Below are 18,921 nucleotides of genomic sequence, written 5' to 3' on the forward strand. Positions count from 1 at the left end.
GATCCCCTCTAAGACGGGCCTGCCTTTATTTAGCTCCAAGGCCATGTCCTCTGCTGGGGTAAGGTCAGCCTTTGGTGACCCACCACCCGTGCCTTGTCTGTGGGTATTCTTTTTCACTGCTAAAACAGTACAGACAATGTGTGAGCAGGCACCTTCTGGGTACAATATATGCTTGTGCTTTGTTAAATATTAGTCAGGGACCATACCATTCTGCAGAATGTTCTTGTATTTGATTTTGACCTGCTGCCATGTCCGTTTTGGCCCGTTCATGTTTAATCTACACACACACACACACACACACACACACATTTAATGGAGTCACACTACAAAAAATTACTTGGTATTTTTGTCTTGTTTTCAGTAAAAATATCTAAAAATCTATCATAGCTTTATACAGTGTGATGGAGTTACTTTACACAATTTCACTCATATCTGCAGTGCATTTCAATTAAAAATTTAACCGTTTCATAATTACAGTACAACTGCATTTTTGGAGATGTGAATTAAATATTTGAATTGTAATTGTGATGTTTCAGCGGAGCGGTGACTGTGTAATTGTGCACTACTTACGCATTCAGGCGGTCTGCAATACTTTGCCACGCTTTTTCTCTTTGCTTTATCACTGTGGCGGTGTTGCCTTTCTTCTTAATTATATCTTTTACCTCCTCGTATGCCTCCATGAGGATTTGTGCTTCCGACGGGGAAAAGTACGCGGCTCTAGTTGCCATGGTAAATCAGTTAATCTGTGATCTGTGGCGGGGTCTATTTGAGTGAGCCGTGAGCGCGCACCTATCCAGGATTGGTTTCACCTGGCTTAATGAATCCGTGTCTGCTCATCCTGGCTTGGTCTTTGTGCAACCAATTAAGCCTGGACGCACATGTTTTGGCTTCATTGAGCTCAGCTGAGTCATTTATCCCGGATGTCTTAATTCTACTTTTGTACAACAGGCCCCAGGTGTCAGTAAACGTAGACAACAAAAACCCGTAATTAAATGTTTACCAGCAGCACAGTTACAGTCACCCTGGATAACATGAAAACTGCCTAACCAGCTCTGCTAGGGCGAGTAAAATGGTCAGAGTCTCATTTGTGTCTGGAAGTAGCTAGCAAGCTAAGGTCAGAACGGTCAAATCAACCCAACTCCTCGGCTGGAGCGGCCAGTGGCTCCGAGAGCGAAACGGGCTGAATTTACAAACAGACAATCTGACAACGGTCTGAATTTATGAAGCACTCTGGTATTCAAGATTTAATTAAAAAACACACCTGAAGTCGTAAAATGTCTAACTAGTAATGTGTTATGCTAACTAGCTAGCAAGAGGTTGCATAGCAACAGCATAAACATCCGGTAGACAGGAGAAGAGCGCTCAACTGAAAGGAAACGGTTCAGTTACAGTATACTACAATTATCTAATAGTATGTAGTATATACTCATTAAGTATGTAGTTACAGTATACTACAATTAACTAATAGTATGTAGTATATACTCATTAAGTATGTAGTTACAGTATACTACAATTATCTAATAGTATGTAGTATATACTCATTAAGTATGTAGTTACAGTTTACTACAATTAACTAATAGTATGTAGTATATACTCATTAAGTATGTAGTTACAGTATACTACAATTATCTAATAGTATGTAGTATATACTCATTAAGTATGTAGTTACAGTTTATTACAATTAACTAATAGTATGTTGTATTTACTCATTAAGTATGTAGTTACAGTATACTACAATTAACTAATAGTATGTACTCATTAAGTATGTAGTATACAGTATGTTAGTATGGGTATTCAAACACATATTCGCCTTTTTCCATTTATTTTCAATGCCATTACATTAAAGGCGAAACATACCTACATTCCATAACATTTATAAATTGTTTGAAACCTTTGTTTTAAACCCTTCTCAAAGTTGGTGCCTTGCCGGATTTGTATTTTAATTTTTTTATTTATTTAACACTTCTTGACTTTCCTTGTATTTATGGCAGTGTAGTTCCCTTAAGGGTCAGTCAACTTTGGTACAACATACTAACCGTTCAACAGTTTGGGGTCACTTCGGAATGTCCTTGTTTTTGAAAGAAAAGCTATTTTTTTTAACAAAGCTTTTGTAAACAGTGTGCCAGCCTTCTTGTTCTTTAACAAAGCTTTTGTAAACAGTGTTTTTGCATGCAGCAATTCAACCTCCTCCTTCACATCTGACTCCAGTGATCAATCCAGAGCGTCTTCTTTTTTGGGGAATCCCGATGGACGACGTCATCGAATAGGCCGTCATCACCACCACCGCCCACTAGTTAATTGTCATTCAGGTTATCAATGGGAAGAGCATTAGCAATATGTCCTGTCTGGTAACTTGTCTCGTTCAATGGATTTACATTGGCAGGTGCACAGGGAGAAACCCCATTAAAACACTTTTGGAAGTCTTTAACTGTATCAAAGTTTGTGGCCTGTGATGTTGGAACAAATGATAGTCCCTTATTATACAAGAGACAAAATCCCCTAATTCTACAGCACAATGGCAGAGTCATGTCTTCAGTGTAAAACTAACAATGACTCAATAATCCTTCTGGGAATGTTATGACGTCAGAGTTATGGGCGGAGTTAGAAAGTTGGCTGTCAGAAGTACAGTTATACAATGTAAAATTACTTTTAATCTGTCTGTCTGCATATTTCAAGACATGGCATATGAGGGTGCAATGAGATACTCGATGGTTGGACGAGACTTTTCTCGTCAATTATCTTAAATTGTCACGTCCTGACCAGCAGAGGGAGTAGTGGTGTAGTATTTTGGTCAGGACGTGGCAGAAGAAGTCTGTATGTGTTGTCTAGTATGTCTGTTTCTGTGTTAGTCTTGTGACTCCTGATCAGGAACAGCTGGGGATCGTTGTTCCTGATTGGGAGTCATATATTTAGGAGTATGTTTGTCACTTGGGTTTGTGGGTGGTTGTGCTAACACTGCTAGTCTTTTGTTTGTACTTAGCATGTCGTTAGTAATTATTGTTTTTCCTGTGGATGCTTTGCTCTTATATATTAAAAAGATGAGTATCCACATTCCGTCTGCAGTTTGGTCCATACAACACGGTTTCAACTATTGTGACAGAACCACCCACCACAACAAGACCAAGCAGCGGAAAAAGGAGCAGGACGCTGAATATATGGACTATTCTGAGGAAATAGACTTCGACATGGACACTCGTGAGAAATGGACTTGGGACCAGATTCTGGCCGGAGAGGGCCCGTGGAGAAAGGCTGGTGAGGACCGGGAACGCTACCGGGGTACACGACTGGTGAGGAAGCCGGAGAGGCACCCCCAATACATTTTTTGGGGGGGCACATGGGTAGTTTGGCTAGGCCAAGGAAGAGCCATAAGCCAGCTACCCGTGATTATGTGGAGGAGCGTATGGAGTGGAGGGCACCGTGTTTTGCTGAGGTGCGCACTATCTCACCCATACGCACGCACAGTCCGGTGCGCGCCATTCCAGCCCCTCGCAGATGCCGTGCTAGAGTGGGCATCCAGCCTGGTAGGAGGATGCCTGCGCAGCGCATCTGGTCGCCGGTACGCCTCCTAGGACCAGGCTACCCTACTCCCGCTCTATGCACGGCAACCATCAGGCCCCTGCACAGCCCAGTTCGCCCTGTACCAGCACCCCGCTCATGCAGGGCTGCTAGTTTCATCCAGCCAGGACGGGTTGTGCAGGCGGTGCGGTCAAGGCCACCTGTGCGCCTCCATGGCCCCGTCTTTCCGGTTCCCGCCTCTCGTGCTATCCCGGAAGTGAGTACATCCAATATGGCATGACCAGTACCAGCAACCCGGACCAAGCTTCCCATGAGTCGGCCTAGTCCTATTCAGTCTGTTCCCGCTCCTCGCACTAGCCCTAGGGTGCGTGTCTTCAGCCTGGTACCACCTCTACCAGCCCCACGCACCAGGCTTCCAGTGCGTCGGCCCAGCCTCAAGAGCCCGGCACCAGTGTGCAGTCCAGAGTATCCGGCACCAGTGTGCAGTCCAGAGTATCCGGCACCAGTGTGCAGTCCAGAGTATCCGGCAACAGTGTGCAGTCTAGAGTATCCGGCAACAGAGTCTAGGCTGATGGGCACTTCAGTGAGTTGGAGCCTTTGATTGCCCTGCCTCTGGGAGCCTGTCGACTTGTTACATGATTACTGAGTGAAAGAGAGCCTATGAAAGTTTTCATGGAGGGTGGGTGACCCCCTTGGTGGCTGAACCTGAGATCAATGAGAGAACTTGTCAGAAAAAACGACAGAGTCCCACTTTCTCTGTCATTGTACAAAGTAGAGAGTGGGGAAAAAATGTGTAAAAATGTATACAGAGGCTCTGGAATTTGTCATAAAAAAATTAAAATTAAAATAAAGTTCCAACAGTACATGAGATGATCAGACTGAACCATCTGCTATCTTAAAATGTTTATTCAGTTAGGAAACAGAGGATGTATTACATAAAGGTATCACAGAATTAAAGTTATCACACAATTAAATAATAAATCCTCACTCACACAGACAAACATGGCTTCATTATTGTTCACAGTTTATTATCATAGTTTCTCACAGATCCTGGCTTCCACTGTTAGAATGGCTGAGCGAGAGGAGGTGGGGCTTTTTTCATAGCCTGAGAGAGAGAGAGAGAGAGAGAGACATTCAGTTTTACTAGAGGGGTTGGGTGCGCCCCCTGTTGGCTGAACCCGGGTGGGAGGTTCCCCCTTAGCAAGCAATGGACCCCAGCACACCACTGAAGCCATTAAGAACTATATTCAAAAACACACCTGGTAACCTGTTCAATCACCAGGCACACGGCTCAACATAGTTCAATGACAGAGACTGTGGACTTAGAATCATTTTGGGTAAAAAAAAAACATTGTGAAAATTAATAAAATAAAGTTGCAGCTGTCTTTGATATGCTCAAAATTAACTAACTGCTATCTTGAAATGTAGAGAAAGTGTTTTAAAATAGGCATCCTATCATTTGAAAATTAGTTGAAAGGCTAAGTGATTCTCCTCCTGAGAAGAAGCTGACAGTCTTCAAACAGAGCAAAAAAAGTGGTCCCAAACAATATGTCAAAATGAATAAAAAAATGATACAGCTGTCTTTAATAAGATCAAACTGAACTAACTGCTATCTTGAAATGTTGAAAAAGTGTTTTTAAATAGGCATCCTATCATTTGAAAATTAGTTGAAAGGCTAAGTGATTCTCCTCCTGAGAAGAAGCTGACAGCCTTCAAACATAGTGCAAAAAAAGTGGGCGTGAACAGAATATTTTTGGGTCAAAAAAAAGAATATACAGCTGTCTTTAATAAGATCAAACTGAACTAACTGCTATCTTGAAATGTTGAAAAAGTGTTTTTAAATAGCTCAGTCTTATCACTCAATATGAGCAAAAAAAGTGTCACTGAGAAATAGGATAATTATGAAACATGAAAACTATATTGTCTGACTCAGCTACTATGCATGTTGGTTGGACAACACGAACACTTCGCTCGCTACATGTGAAAATTAAAAAGGATGGTTAGGATACTTAGCATGTTAGCTAACCCTTCCCTAACCACTAGGCCAGGGGTTCTCAAACTTTTTTGTGATAGCAAATTCATCAGTGACCCCCTCATAATCAGAACACAACTCGAGTGAGATAAAAAAATATCATACAAGGAGTTTTACCATGATTTCGTGTGCAAGGCCGGACAAACCAAGTCTCGGGCCCTGGGAATGAACATTTTAAAGGTCTGCCTCTTGGAGGGAAAAAAACTTGCTAATATCCTGCATTCTACACATTTTGTCATGGGGCAGAGAAATGTTTCTTGTTGCAACTATAACGCTAATATCCTGCAGTTCTACACATGTTGTCATGGGGCAGAGAAATGTTTCTTGTTGCAACTATAACGCTAATATCCTGCAGTTCTACACATGTTGTCATGGGGCAGAGAAATGTTTCTTGTTGCAACTATAACGCTAATATCCTGCAGTTCTACACATGTTGTCATGGGGCAGAGAAATGTTTCTTGTTGCAACTATAACGCTAATATCCTGCAGTTCTACACATGTTGTCATGAGGCAGAGAAATGTTTCTTGTTGAAACTATAACGCTAAGATACTGCAGTTCTACACATGTTGTCATGAGGCAGAGAGAAAACGACTGTGTAATGAAGACGCTGTAAGTTGAGAAGCAGGTGAAACGTTTAATAAAACAACAAACGAGACAACATAACAGTAGCGTCTTTGCATGTACACAGGATCAATACTGACTGGGGAAGGAACCTAAGGGAGGGCCAGATATAGGGGTGGTAATAAGTAAGGTAATGGAGTCCAGGTTTGCCTCATGACAACGTGCAGGTGCTCGTAATGATGGATCCCAGGACCGGCGGTTAGTATACCGGCGACGTCAAACACCGGAGGGGAGGAGCGAGAGCAGACGTGACAGACTGCCACCTCTCATTGAAGCCATGGAAGTTCACGGCCGACCGCACCACTGCAGGCATTGTTAGCAGAAAACAGGATCCCCCATAATAGTGAAATAAATAAATAGAAAGTCAATCATGGCACCAATAAATGCTTCTAATACACCAGATGTATGTCCTGGAACCGATTATGTTTAAATCTCATTTAAAAAGCATTTTTGAAACGGTCTGTTTGAGATACAAGTTTGAGGTGGCTTTTTTAAAGTATTTTTTCTCCAATTAATGCTTCGGCCACAAATACGAGTATAGTCAAAATTATTTGGGTATGAGTTAACAGAACATTAACTTTTAAAAGTTTGATTTTCACTGGACAATTACTTTAAATTACAGTGCATTTATGTAAAAAAAATATAGTATTGAAGTATTGAGATGGAAAATGTATAATAGGTGGAGTACTGTGGATACCAATAGGCTCATGTTGCCCAAGGTTTAATAACATACCAATAGGCTCATGTTGCCCAAGGTTTAATAACATACCAATAGGCTCATGTTGCCCAAGGTTTAATAACATACCAATAGGCTCATGTTGCCCAAGGTTTAATAACATACCAATAGGCTCATGTTGCCCAAGGTTTAATAACATACCAATAGGCTCATGTTGCCCAAGGTTTAATAACATACCAATAGGCTCATGTTGCCCAAGGTTTAATAACATACCAATAGGCTCATGTTGCCCAAGGTTTAATAACATACATTGTGGATTAATAATATTACATTGTATTGTATTACACCCTCTAAACTTCCACGGATCCCTGGGGCAAAATGTGTTTTTTCAGTTGTTGGATCCCCCCGCTCCCTTTTGCCCTCAGAACAACCTCAATGCGTTGGAGCATGGACTCTACAAGGTGTCGAAAGCATTCCACAGGGATGCTGGCCCATGTTGACTCAAATGCTTCCCACAGTTGTGTCAAGTTGGCTGGATGTCCTTTTGTCTTGCCCATTTACCTTCTGAATGGCACACATACACAGTACATGTCTCAATTGTCTCAAGGCTTAAAAAACCTTCTTTAACCTGTCTCCTCTCTTTCATCTACACGGATGGAAGTGGATTTAACAGGTGACATCAATAAGGGATCATATCTTTCTCCTGAATCCCCTGTTTTCAATACAGGTATAACGACACTGAGCTTTTTTTCGAAAATGTTTTATGATGTTGGAGAACACATTTGGGAGGGATCTTGAAACTTTGCCGCAAGTGGATCTTTTAGCAAGACAATAACCCCAAGCACACATCAAAATCCACAAAGAAATGGTTCATTGACCACAAAATAAACATTTTGAATGGCCGTCTCAGGATTTGATCCCCATTGAAAACCTGTGGTTTGAATTGAAGAGGGCAGTCCATAAACGCAGACGAAGGATATCAAGGATCTGGAAATATTCTGTATGGAGGAGTGGTCTAAGATCCATCCCAATGTGTTCTCCAATCATCATAAAAAAAGTGTTTAAGGCTGTGTTGTTATCCTCGCAAGGGGAGGATGCTAGAGTATTAAAAACAGGGGTGCCAATCATTTTGATAATTTTGTATTACTTGTTTAACAAAATCTCTTGCTCTGAGCACTTGCATTAGTATAAAATAATATAATTTTCCCTTTTTTGCATTCAAATACTGTAGAATTAGTAGTATTTGTATTATATATTTTATATTGTATTTTTTGCTCATCTTTCTCAAGGGTGCCAATAATTTGGGACTTGACTGTATGTAATCAAATAGTCCATATTTCAGAGGTACCTTTTGTATGAGGTAAGATGTTCCTTCTAAATCTTGTTATTGCGTAACATTTTTATGCTTGTCTTTGAAACGAATAGTCCAAGAGTACCCAATGTTCAGAACCAGATTTTGGTTTCAGCTGACAACTACATACCTTTGCCTTTCAATATCCTACACAATATCCCCTTGACTGGTGTGCATGAAGATATCAAGAGAGACAGACATCTAGCAAGAAAAAGTCAATTGGAGGGAACACTGACAGATCAGCGCAACAAGACCATGGATTTTTACACTGGCTGCAGTGAGCAGAAAGCAAGAAAACTCAATAAAAAAATGTGAATGTGGAAATGCGTAAAATAACATTGTGAATCCGACTGAGTGAAAACAATTCACAATTCTCCTACATTTACAGTCCTAGTTATCATTGCCCAAAACAAAGGGAATCATTTCAAACATCTCACACATTTTTGCTTATTGTGTCCATTGACTAGAATTCATATATATTTGGGTTAAAAGACCAATTCAGTGGAAAAACAAAATGGGGTAAAAATAGCCCAGCCCAGTTAATATTGACTGCAGCTGCAGCTCCTCAGGCAGCAGCACTCCCACTTCATCTTACGTTAGGGACACAGATCAAGGGTTCTCCAGGGACTGACAGTATTCTTCAAGCTAATTACATCCAGTTTATTTGGGGTGTCAGGTAGCCTAGTGCCTAGTGGTTAGCGCATTGGGCCAGTAACCGAAAGGTTGTTGGATCGAATCCCTGAGCTGACAAGGTAAAAAATCTGTCATTCTGCCCTAAATAAGGCAGTTAACCCACTGTTCCCTGGTAGGCTGTCATTGTAAATAAGAATTTGTTCTTAACTGACTTGCCTAGTCAAAATAAAAGGTTAAATTGACAGCACCTTGTCTCTGCAAGCCAAGTAGGAAGGTTAGTTCACCTCACAAACCAGAGTCCATTTTTTTTTTTTGATTAACATCGAGGATGAGTGCCATGGGAACTATCGGTATGGCCCAGCAGGACCAGCCTAAGTGACAGGCCTCACATGTTTAATATAATGCACACAAAATAATGGAGCCCTTAACCTTCACGGCACATTCAACGTTTTTTTTTTCTCTCCATGCAATCCTCGCACGCAGACGTATGTGTGTGTGCAACAGGCTGAATGAAGCTAATGAATCCAACATGGACAGAGAGGCTGCATTGTTTTGTTCATCATGAACCATGCCTATAGACCAATCACCATGACTAATTAGCTCAACTAAGAGCAGCAATTTACTCTACAGGCCATAATGGGAGGTGGAAGCTCAACTTGCAATATTTAATGCTCTTATATAATGACGCATAACCAGTGGAGTAAAGTACTCAAGTAAAAATACTTTAAAGTACTACTTAAGTCATTTTCTGGGGGGTATCTGTACTTTACTATTTATATTTGACAACTTTTACTTTGCTACCTTCCTAAAGAAAATAATGTACTTTTTACTTCATACATTTTCCCTGACACCCAGAAGTACTTGTTATGTTTCGAATGCTTAGCAAGACAGGAAAAAGGTCAAATTCACACACTTATCAAGAGAACATCCCTGGTCATCCCTTCTAACTCTGGCAGACTCACTAATCACAAATGCGTTGTTTTTAAATGATGTTCGAGTGTTGGAGTGTGCCCCTGGCTATCTGTAAAAAAAAAAGGCAATAAAAAAATGGTGCTGTCTGGTTTGCTGGGAGTTTAAAAAATGAACCCCAAAAGGTTCTTTGAGGAACCATGATAAGGGGTTCTTCGAAGAACTTATAGGAGTTCCCACAAAATGTTCTTCAAATAACTTTTAAGGTTCCCCCACAGTTTCAATTTGAAGAACCCCTAAAGGATACTCCAGGAACCTTTACTTTTTAGAGTGTATATTGATTAAAGTCACCTTGGCCGAGAGACATTTACATAGTTATACACAGCCCAATTTGGGATGACTATTTTAGGGTGAAATAGTGGCCACAACAGACAGACCTGATATCGCCCATAATTCAACGTCCTTGGACGTCATGTGCTGACTGGGTATGATCAAAGTTATTCTATTTAGCTACACTTTGTAGTACATTTTTACACTATACTAAATGTTTCTGATGCCACATCGCCCGTTTTCAAAGGGAGTCGTTGGTTTTTAGGGGCAGTCACTTTTGAGCTTTTTGTCTGAAAGTATTTTTTCAACTGCGATACCAACTCCACTCTATAAGGAATGTGAAATGATTTATACTTGTACTTTTAATACTTAAGTATATTTTAACAATTACATTTACTTTTGATATTTAAAACCAAATACTTTTAGACTTTTACTTTCCCTTTTACTTGAGTAATTTTCTATTAAAGGTATTTTTACTTTTACTCAAGGATGACAATTCAGTACTTTTTTCCACCACTGCACATAACTGAGATTTATAGCTGGTAAGATCCCTGGGTGGACCAATTCAAAACTGTGGGGATATAGAAAATCTGATTACAGCTATTATTATAAATTAAACTGAGCCTTACACTGTGCATTCCATCTCAATTATATGAGGATCAAGCACGACTAAGACCTGAAATCAAAATGCTGAACAAAAGAAAAAAAGCATTTTGTTTGATGGCATACAGATTTATCTTTTAAGCTTCGGGAGGTACAAGATCTGTACCCTTGTTAAACGTCTTTGGTTGTAACTAAAGTGGAGATGACAGGCGGAAATGTCCCCTGTGTGCCCATAGCAATGCCTGAGGCTGTGGGGGACACTGTCACAACAACTACCCAACTGATCCTCACAGCAAGACATGACTTCATCCGCACAATCTTTTAGTTTTACAACAAAACAAATCTCACAAACCAATGCAAATGACAAAAGAGAAGCAGTATAACAATAGACTAACAAATGCCCTTGATACAAATTAAAATGGATATAGAGGTGTCTATGCAAAGTAAAATGCCTAAGTGGTAGGCAGAAGTGTGTGGTGAACGTTTGAGGAGCAGTGGTAGCTAGCTGGGTAAGGAGGGCTGACTGACCACGGGGCTCATGAAGCTTGTGTTTGTCATGCATGCAGTGGATGTGTGTTTGTTTGTGTGAGGAGAGCCGTGGCGATCTCCTTGGGTGAGAGGCAAGGCGTAGGGAAGGCTGTTGGATTAGGGGCTAGGTCAGGGCTCCCACCCTGGAGCAGGAATAATGGACTGGCCATCTCTACTCGATGTCCCCCCAAGCCAGGGCTGTCTTTACTGTCATGGCCTAGCTGTACTAGAACACAGCAGTGACTCCTTCATCTCTCTCACACTCCCTCGTCTCCTTATCTCTTTTCTACCCTTCTCCAAAGTCCACTCAATCTATGACGACTCCCCCATACTGCATATCTCTTCCCAGCCTTCTCTTTCCACACCTTCTCTTATCTACCTCTTACTTTCTCTATCAATCCATTTTATGTTGCTGTTACAGGATGTGTGAAGAGCACTGTGAAAGGCGCTTTATTCCTGAATCCAGCTATCCGTGGATCTATAGGTGACTCCTCGCTTGCTCTGTTGATCTTTGTTGTGTTTGTTAACCATGTACAGTAGTCTCATTGTTCTACTCCCTGTCAATATACTGTGGTCTCAATCACACTCATCTAATGAACAGGCACCCCACCCAGAGCACGTCACTCCATCAACTGTCCTGCTGTCTGCAGCTAGGGAGAGCCAGCAGCACAGGACTTAGTGAACAAAGCAACACATATTGTGAGTGTGACTGTATCTGTGTGTACGGTATGAGAGAGGGGAAAGAAGAGCGATACAGAGACACAGAACGTCATTGTTCTCTACACTCAATCATAAAAGTTCACTTTCCAAAGCACATCTTTGTTTTTTGTTTTTTACCTGGAAGCCATATCAAATATATCTCAGATTATAAGTAAATGCATAGTAACAGCTCATTACCACAATTAAACTAAACAACACAGCCTCTGTCGACACATCATCTGGCTTCAGACAGAAGCTGTTGAATATTTTTTTACCGCAAACATAACATACATAACATACAGCAAGCGTATGAAATATACATAACTCGGCATCTAGTAGATATTCAGTTTTCCCGATTATAAACAGATAGAAATGCCATGCACCACAAGTGATTCATTTTAATAAAAAGGCTTACTTTAAGTCTAGCAAACCAATCACTATAATTTCAGTACAACATGCAGTTGAACACATGTACAGTATATAAACAATCAAGAGAATCTCACCTGCATTGTCACTGCACTTGTTAAAAGTCCACCTTTAGTGCCTGCAATATTGTGGAGAAGTATATGGTCCAATGGTCATTGATGCCCTTTTCGGAGTAAATCCGGTTGATAAGAGACAGGAAATGTATAGTCCTTGTATCACGCTGCCTCCACAGAATTCGTACACCTACAGTAGACAGAGAAGCACTGCGTCACTGTACTGTCTTTCTTGCATTCTTTATTTACTTCACTCTCTGTGTTTCAGCCTTCGCTATCTGTCTGTCTCTCTCTCACTCTCTCTCAACCTCTTTTGCTTTCTCTCTCTCTCTCTCTAGTAGTCTCTGAGTCTCTCTCACATGAGCACGCTTTCTCGCTCTTCCACAATTACAGCTGCAAGCTACAGTCCACACAGAGCAGCTTCTCTCTCCCAGTCTCTTTCCCCCACACTTTCCCTCCCCCTTCTGTCTCTCACCACTCCAAGCGACTTATATGCCCTTTGTCTTGTGCGCTCTCTACACTCATAAAAAAGGTGCTATCTGTCCCCATAAGAGAACCATTTGACTAACCTTTTTTGGTTCCAAGTAGAACACTTTTGGTTCCTGATAGAAACTTTGAGGTTCCATGTAGAACCATTTCCACAGAGGGTTCTACATGGAACTAGTGCTGAGCGATAAGTGTTTTTTGAGCTCGATTCGGTTTTGGGTTCGATTATAAAAAATAATTATGTTTTTTTATTTTGTTTACGATAGTTTTTTTCTAAATTAAATGCATTATGAAATAATGACATTCAAATGATTTTAGAGCTTTTTAATTGAAATTCTAAAGCCAACAACAGTGAACATTCACATTCAATTATTTCTGTCAGGTCCACATTGGGTTGACATCAATAGAAAAATAGGAAATTGCTATGAAATAATACAATATTTCAGTTGTGTATTTTACTTCGTTTTATTTGATGGCTTTATTATTTTTAATTCCTTAAAGTCATCATCTCATCTCTGCTCAGGCAGTAGCAGCTAGCCAGACAAAGTTATCTCTGCGCACCCTGTACTGTACTGTCTTTAGTCATCCTATTCAGCTAGGCAAGCCTGCCTAAGTATGTTGCAGAGCTGTCTGACAAAATTATTTGACTAGCTCTTCAAAGTAGATAACCAACCTGGACTGGGGGGTAGATGTAACTTAGTAAACGAAATCTGGGACACTTCAATTATACTGAACAAAAATATAAATGCAATGTGCAACAATTTCAAAGATTTTACTGAGTTACAGTTCATATAAGGAAATCAGTCAATTTAAATAAATTCATTAGACCCTAATCTATGGATTTCACATGACTGGGAACACAGATATGCATCTGTTGGTCACAGATACGTAAAACAATATTGGCCTCATTATGGGCCTCAGAATCTCGTCACGGTATTTATGTGCATTCAAATTGCCATTTTTTTGTTGTCTGTATTTTATGCCTACCCATACCATAACCCCACCGCCACCATGGGGCACTATGTTCACACGTTGACATCAGCAAACCCCTCGCCCACACAACGCCATACACGTGGTCTGCGGTTGAGAGGCCGGTTGGTCGTACTGCCAAATTCTTTAAAGCAACGTTGGAGGTGGCTTCTGGTAGAGAAATTAACATTAAATTATCTGGCAACAGCTTTGGTGGACATTCTTGCAGTCAGCATGCCAATTGCACGGTCCCTCAAAACTTGAGACATCTGTGGCATTGTGTTGTGTGACAAAACTGCACATTTTAGAGTGGCCCTTTATTGTCCCCCAGCACAAGGTGCACCTGTGTAATGATCATGCTGTTTATTCAGCTTCTTGATATGCCACACCTGTCAGGTGGATGGATTATCTTAGCAAAAGAGAAATGCTCACTAACAAGGATGTAAACAAAATGTGAGAGAAATAAGCTTTTTGTGCGTATGGAACATTTCTGGGATATTTTATTTCAGCTCATGAAACATGGGACCAACACTTTACATGTTGAGTTTATATTTTTGTTCAATGTAGTATGATGTTACGAATTACAATTCGTATGATATGTTGCTAATTGCAATTTGTACAATATGTTATGAATTTGCAAAACTTCAAATTTGTTGTGGCTAACGTTAGCTAGGTGGCTAACACTAACCTTAACTAGGTGGCTAACGTTAGCTAGGTGGCTAACACTAACCTTAACTAGGTGGCTAACGTTAGCTAGGTGGCTAACACTAACCTTAACTAGGTGGCTAACGTTAGCTAAGCTAGAGGATAGGGTTAGGGGTTATTGTTAGGGTTAAGGTTAGGGTTGAGGTTAGGAGTTTGGTTAAAGGGATAAGGTTAGGGGAAGGTTTAGCTAACATGCCAAGTAGTTGCAAAGTAGCTAAAAAGCTAATTAGCAAAAATGTTAAAGTTGTACATGATGAGATTCAAATACACAACCTTTGGGTTGCTAGACCCAACCACCCCGACCAACCACCCCGACCAACCACCCAACTTTTGTTTTTGCCATAATTAACCTTCTGTCTTATGTAACCATACCAAACATAACACATCATACTAATTTGGAGGTCCCGGATTTACATTTACTATGTTACGTCTAGTCTATGAGACCAGGCTGAGATAAGGCATACTTTCACAAACTGTCTCTATCCCTCTCTCATTGTTGTGTTGTGTACATCTCCTATGTGGTTTATGCGGTCTGTGTGTATCTAACCTAAAGTAGCAGGCGTAAAAGTGTCTCTCTGTCCGAGCTGGAAAGAACAGCCAGCTTGCAGAGGTGCAAAATGTACTCAATAGTCATAGTTGAGTAAAAGTAAAGATACCTTAATAGAAAATGACTCTAGTAGTAGTGGAAGTCACCCAGTAAAATACGACTTCAGTCATTAGATTTTTATTTTAATTTAACTAGGAAAGTCAGTTAAGAACAAATATTTATTATTTACAATGACGGCCTACCCTGGTCAAAACCGGACGACGCTGGGCCAATTGTGCGCCACCCTATGGGACTCTCAATCACGGCCGGATGTGATACAGCCTGGATTCAAACCAGGGACTGAAGTGATACCTCTTGCACTGAGATGCAGTGCCTTAGACCGCTGCGCCACTCAGGAATAAAAGTCTAAAAGTATTTGGTTTTAAATATACTTAAAATAAATGGAATTGCTAAAGTAAAAATAATTTCAAAATACTTATATTAAGCAAACCAGATGGCACAATGTTTTTGTGGATAGCAAGAAAGACATCTGCCTCACCTGCCCTGAATGACGGGTTGCCACTGGCTAGTACACATGATTCAATTATTTTGGATAAGATATTTGTATTTGTCAAAAGGGCAGTTGAGCATCGTGTCACCAGAATAAGACCCTCGATATTTATTGGAAAGGAGCACCAAGCTCATCACCGTGCACTTTCAACACTGTGAAATTCATCATAATATACTTAATCTGTTGCCTAAGAAACAGCATGGTTTCCTGAGTAGTAGTGGGAGGGCCACACTCAATATCATCGCGTGACAAGTTTACTTCGATATGATGGAAATGACATAAATATTTGAGCATAAAGGCGTTTCCACCGCCATTTCTCGCATAATTAATTTTACAGACAAAAATATCCCACCATGTCGAACGAACAAATTAAAAACTGTTGATAAAAACGTGGTTAATGTAGTTAATTACGACATTTCTGCGCTGAACTAGGTTGAATATTTGGTTAATGAAAACTACAACTCCCTTCAGCCCAGTGTCCCACATAGTTCTTGACTTGATTTCTCTCGTGAATGACTTGATTTCTCTCGTGAATGATTTGATTTCTCTCTGGAGAAACGGCGCGTTGGGATCACAGAAATAACGAACTAAATGGAATTCAAGTCATTGAACCCACATCGGTCAATTAGTTGTTGAATAATCGGAGAAAAAAATACGAAATTTCGGTTAATCGCTCAGCACTTGCCCTCTCTCCAGTGCTTAATTTTAGCCGGATCCTACTGGAACAGGATCTGGCACCTCTCCGTCTTGGAACAGTTTCGTTTTGTCCGGATCCGGTACCTCTTCTGGCATGAAAAATAATTGTCACTTTTTGCAATGTAAAGATTCTAATAAACGTGATCAAAGTTCTTTGGAGTTGCCTCTTCTTTAATCCCCCCCCATCTCTCACTACAATGAGATTCACTTTCTATTATCTCTCTCTCCCGCTCTCTACTCCGATAGACATGAGCCTGCAACTCTCATCTCTCCAGCATTGCAATTCATAATGTCCTTATAGAGCCGCGCAAAGGGTTGAAATACATTTGACAAAGTTATGGTTACTGCTGTCTGTTGAGAAATAAATTAAATAGGCCTAGGCTATTGATGGATTCAATGTCGTTTTCATTGATCTCAGATTCTCAGTTTGTCAGTGTCTAAATTGCCTGTCATTTCGATCATTTTGTGCTTTCAAGACAACTTGGAACTCGAAAACAAATAAGCCGAATCATGATGTCAGTGATCGTCAGGTCGGAAAGTCGGAGCTCTAGAAGAGGCCAGAGTTCCCCAGGCTCATGTAATTCATAACAAATTATCGGAGTAGAGAGCGGGAGAGAGAGATAATAGAAAGTCGGAGCTCTAGAAGAGGCCAGAGTTCCCCATGTGGAATTTCAAATTGGATGACCATCCAAAACAAATTTTTCCAGTCTGAGCTCGTTATTTCCCCAATTTCGCAGTTGTCTTGAACGCACTGAAGTCTGAAGTCGTAGATTGCCCAGCTCCGAGTTCCCAGTTGTCTTGAACGCACTGAAGTCTGAAGTCGTAGAATGCCCAGCTCCGAGTTCCCAGTTGTCTTGAACGCACTGAAGTCTGAAGTCGTAGATTGCCCAGCTCCGAGTTCCCAGTTGTTTTGAACGCAGCATTAAAAAAGATCGTGCCAAAATCTCCAATCGTAAAATGACGTAGAATTGCATTAAATGCGTTTATAAAAAGGCCAAACATTTTCTGGACCCTAGGCCACAAACCTTTTTTCCCATGTGGGCAACTTCTGTAAATGCCTCTACTTACTGCTCTATGCCACTACGCAAATGTGATGATATGCATGCAATGCAGGTCACCCCCCTCTCGTGCTCACTTGTTCCGGCAACTCCTGATTTACAAATTAGGCACTGTCTAGCTCTTTTTTTCTCCCTCAGTCAGTCTTTTTCCAGTAACTCCACAGTCAACAACTCCACAGTCAACAACGTCTAGCCTAGGGGTGTCAAATTCGATTCACAAGTGTCTGCGGGTTTTTGGTTTTTCCTTTCAATAAAGACCTAGACAACCAGGTGAGGGGAGTTCCTAACTAATTAGTGACCTTAATTAATCTATCAAGTACAAGGGTGGAGGGATAACCTGCAGACTCTTGGCCCTCTGTGGAATGAGTTTGACACGTGACTAACCCTTACCTAGCTCTCTCTCTCTCTCTCTGTGGCTTGTATTCTTTCCCTGGCTTCCTTGTTTGGGCACTCTCTCCCTCCCCTACTCGCTCTCTCCTCTTCCCCCTTTCTCTCCTTTCTCCCCCTCTCTACTCTGTTCCTCTCTCATTCTTCCACCCCTGGCAGTGCACTCTTAATCCCCCCGCCAGAGTCCATGCCCTTGTAGTGCCGAGAGCATACGCTGGCGACCGTCAGCCCAGCTCCAGTTGATGAGGTAGCAACATATCGCTTAGGGGCCCTGGCATGGGTCACATCCTGCCACGGCCCTGCCGCAGCCTTCAGGGAGGCACCATCCTAGTCAACTCCCCCCTCCACTATCACTGCACTTCATGTGTAAGCACTGAGCATTCATGGCTGCTTCACCCAATCATAATAACTTATCACAATAAAATAACAACAGCTTGCAGTCAACGGTAGATCCACCTAGCCAGGTAAACACTTCTTTAATCACTAGATTGTAATACTGGGGTGGTGAACTATTAATGACTTACCACATAATTGTTAACAATATCTAAATGAACGTCATATAAATGCACACACTCAATCTCATAGCAATATAACAAGGTCATTCTTCTTTCCGATTTGGATAATCTGGCAACGTCAAAGCATTCCCCCTAGCATGTCCATGTTTGTCTTGTCTTATAATGCATTTGTGTGGTATGGAGTCCACATACCTACAAATCCAGAAGGCTAAATTAAAATGGCGTGCTGACTGTTAATGGAGTGGGACAAACATATGACTTCACTGTCTGTTGTGGCTTCAAGCTCATGTAATGAATAATACAACAGTCTCCACCTGTATCAGTGCAGTCAATGGGCCTGACAGTTGCTATTTATATGTATATTTTCAGCACAGTGTCTTCCCTCCACGATCACACTCAGTCAACTTGTCCTTGAATTACACAGACAAGATAGCAAAACAATACCCAGAAAAAAGACAGTTTATTATCCTCTTTTAAAAGCTAATCACCATGTAGTGACATAGCCTGATGCAAAATAGAAATTCCAGGAGAAAAACTCTCCATGTAACTAAATTATGCTCTGAATGAAAGTAAGCTCACCCATGCGGTTAATTTGACTAATTTTCTGAAATGACTTTTGTTTCTCATGAG

This window comes from Salmo trutta, unplaced genomic scaffold (genome assembly GCF_901001165.1).
Source record: "Salmo trutta unplaced genomic scaffold, fSalTru1.1, whole genome shotgun sequence".
In the NCBI taxonomy this organism is placed as follows: domain Eukaryota; kingdom Metazoa; phylum Chordata; class Actinopteri; order Salmoniformes; family Salmonidae; genus Salmo; species Salmo trutta.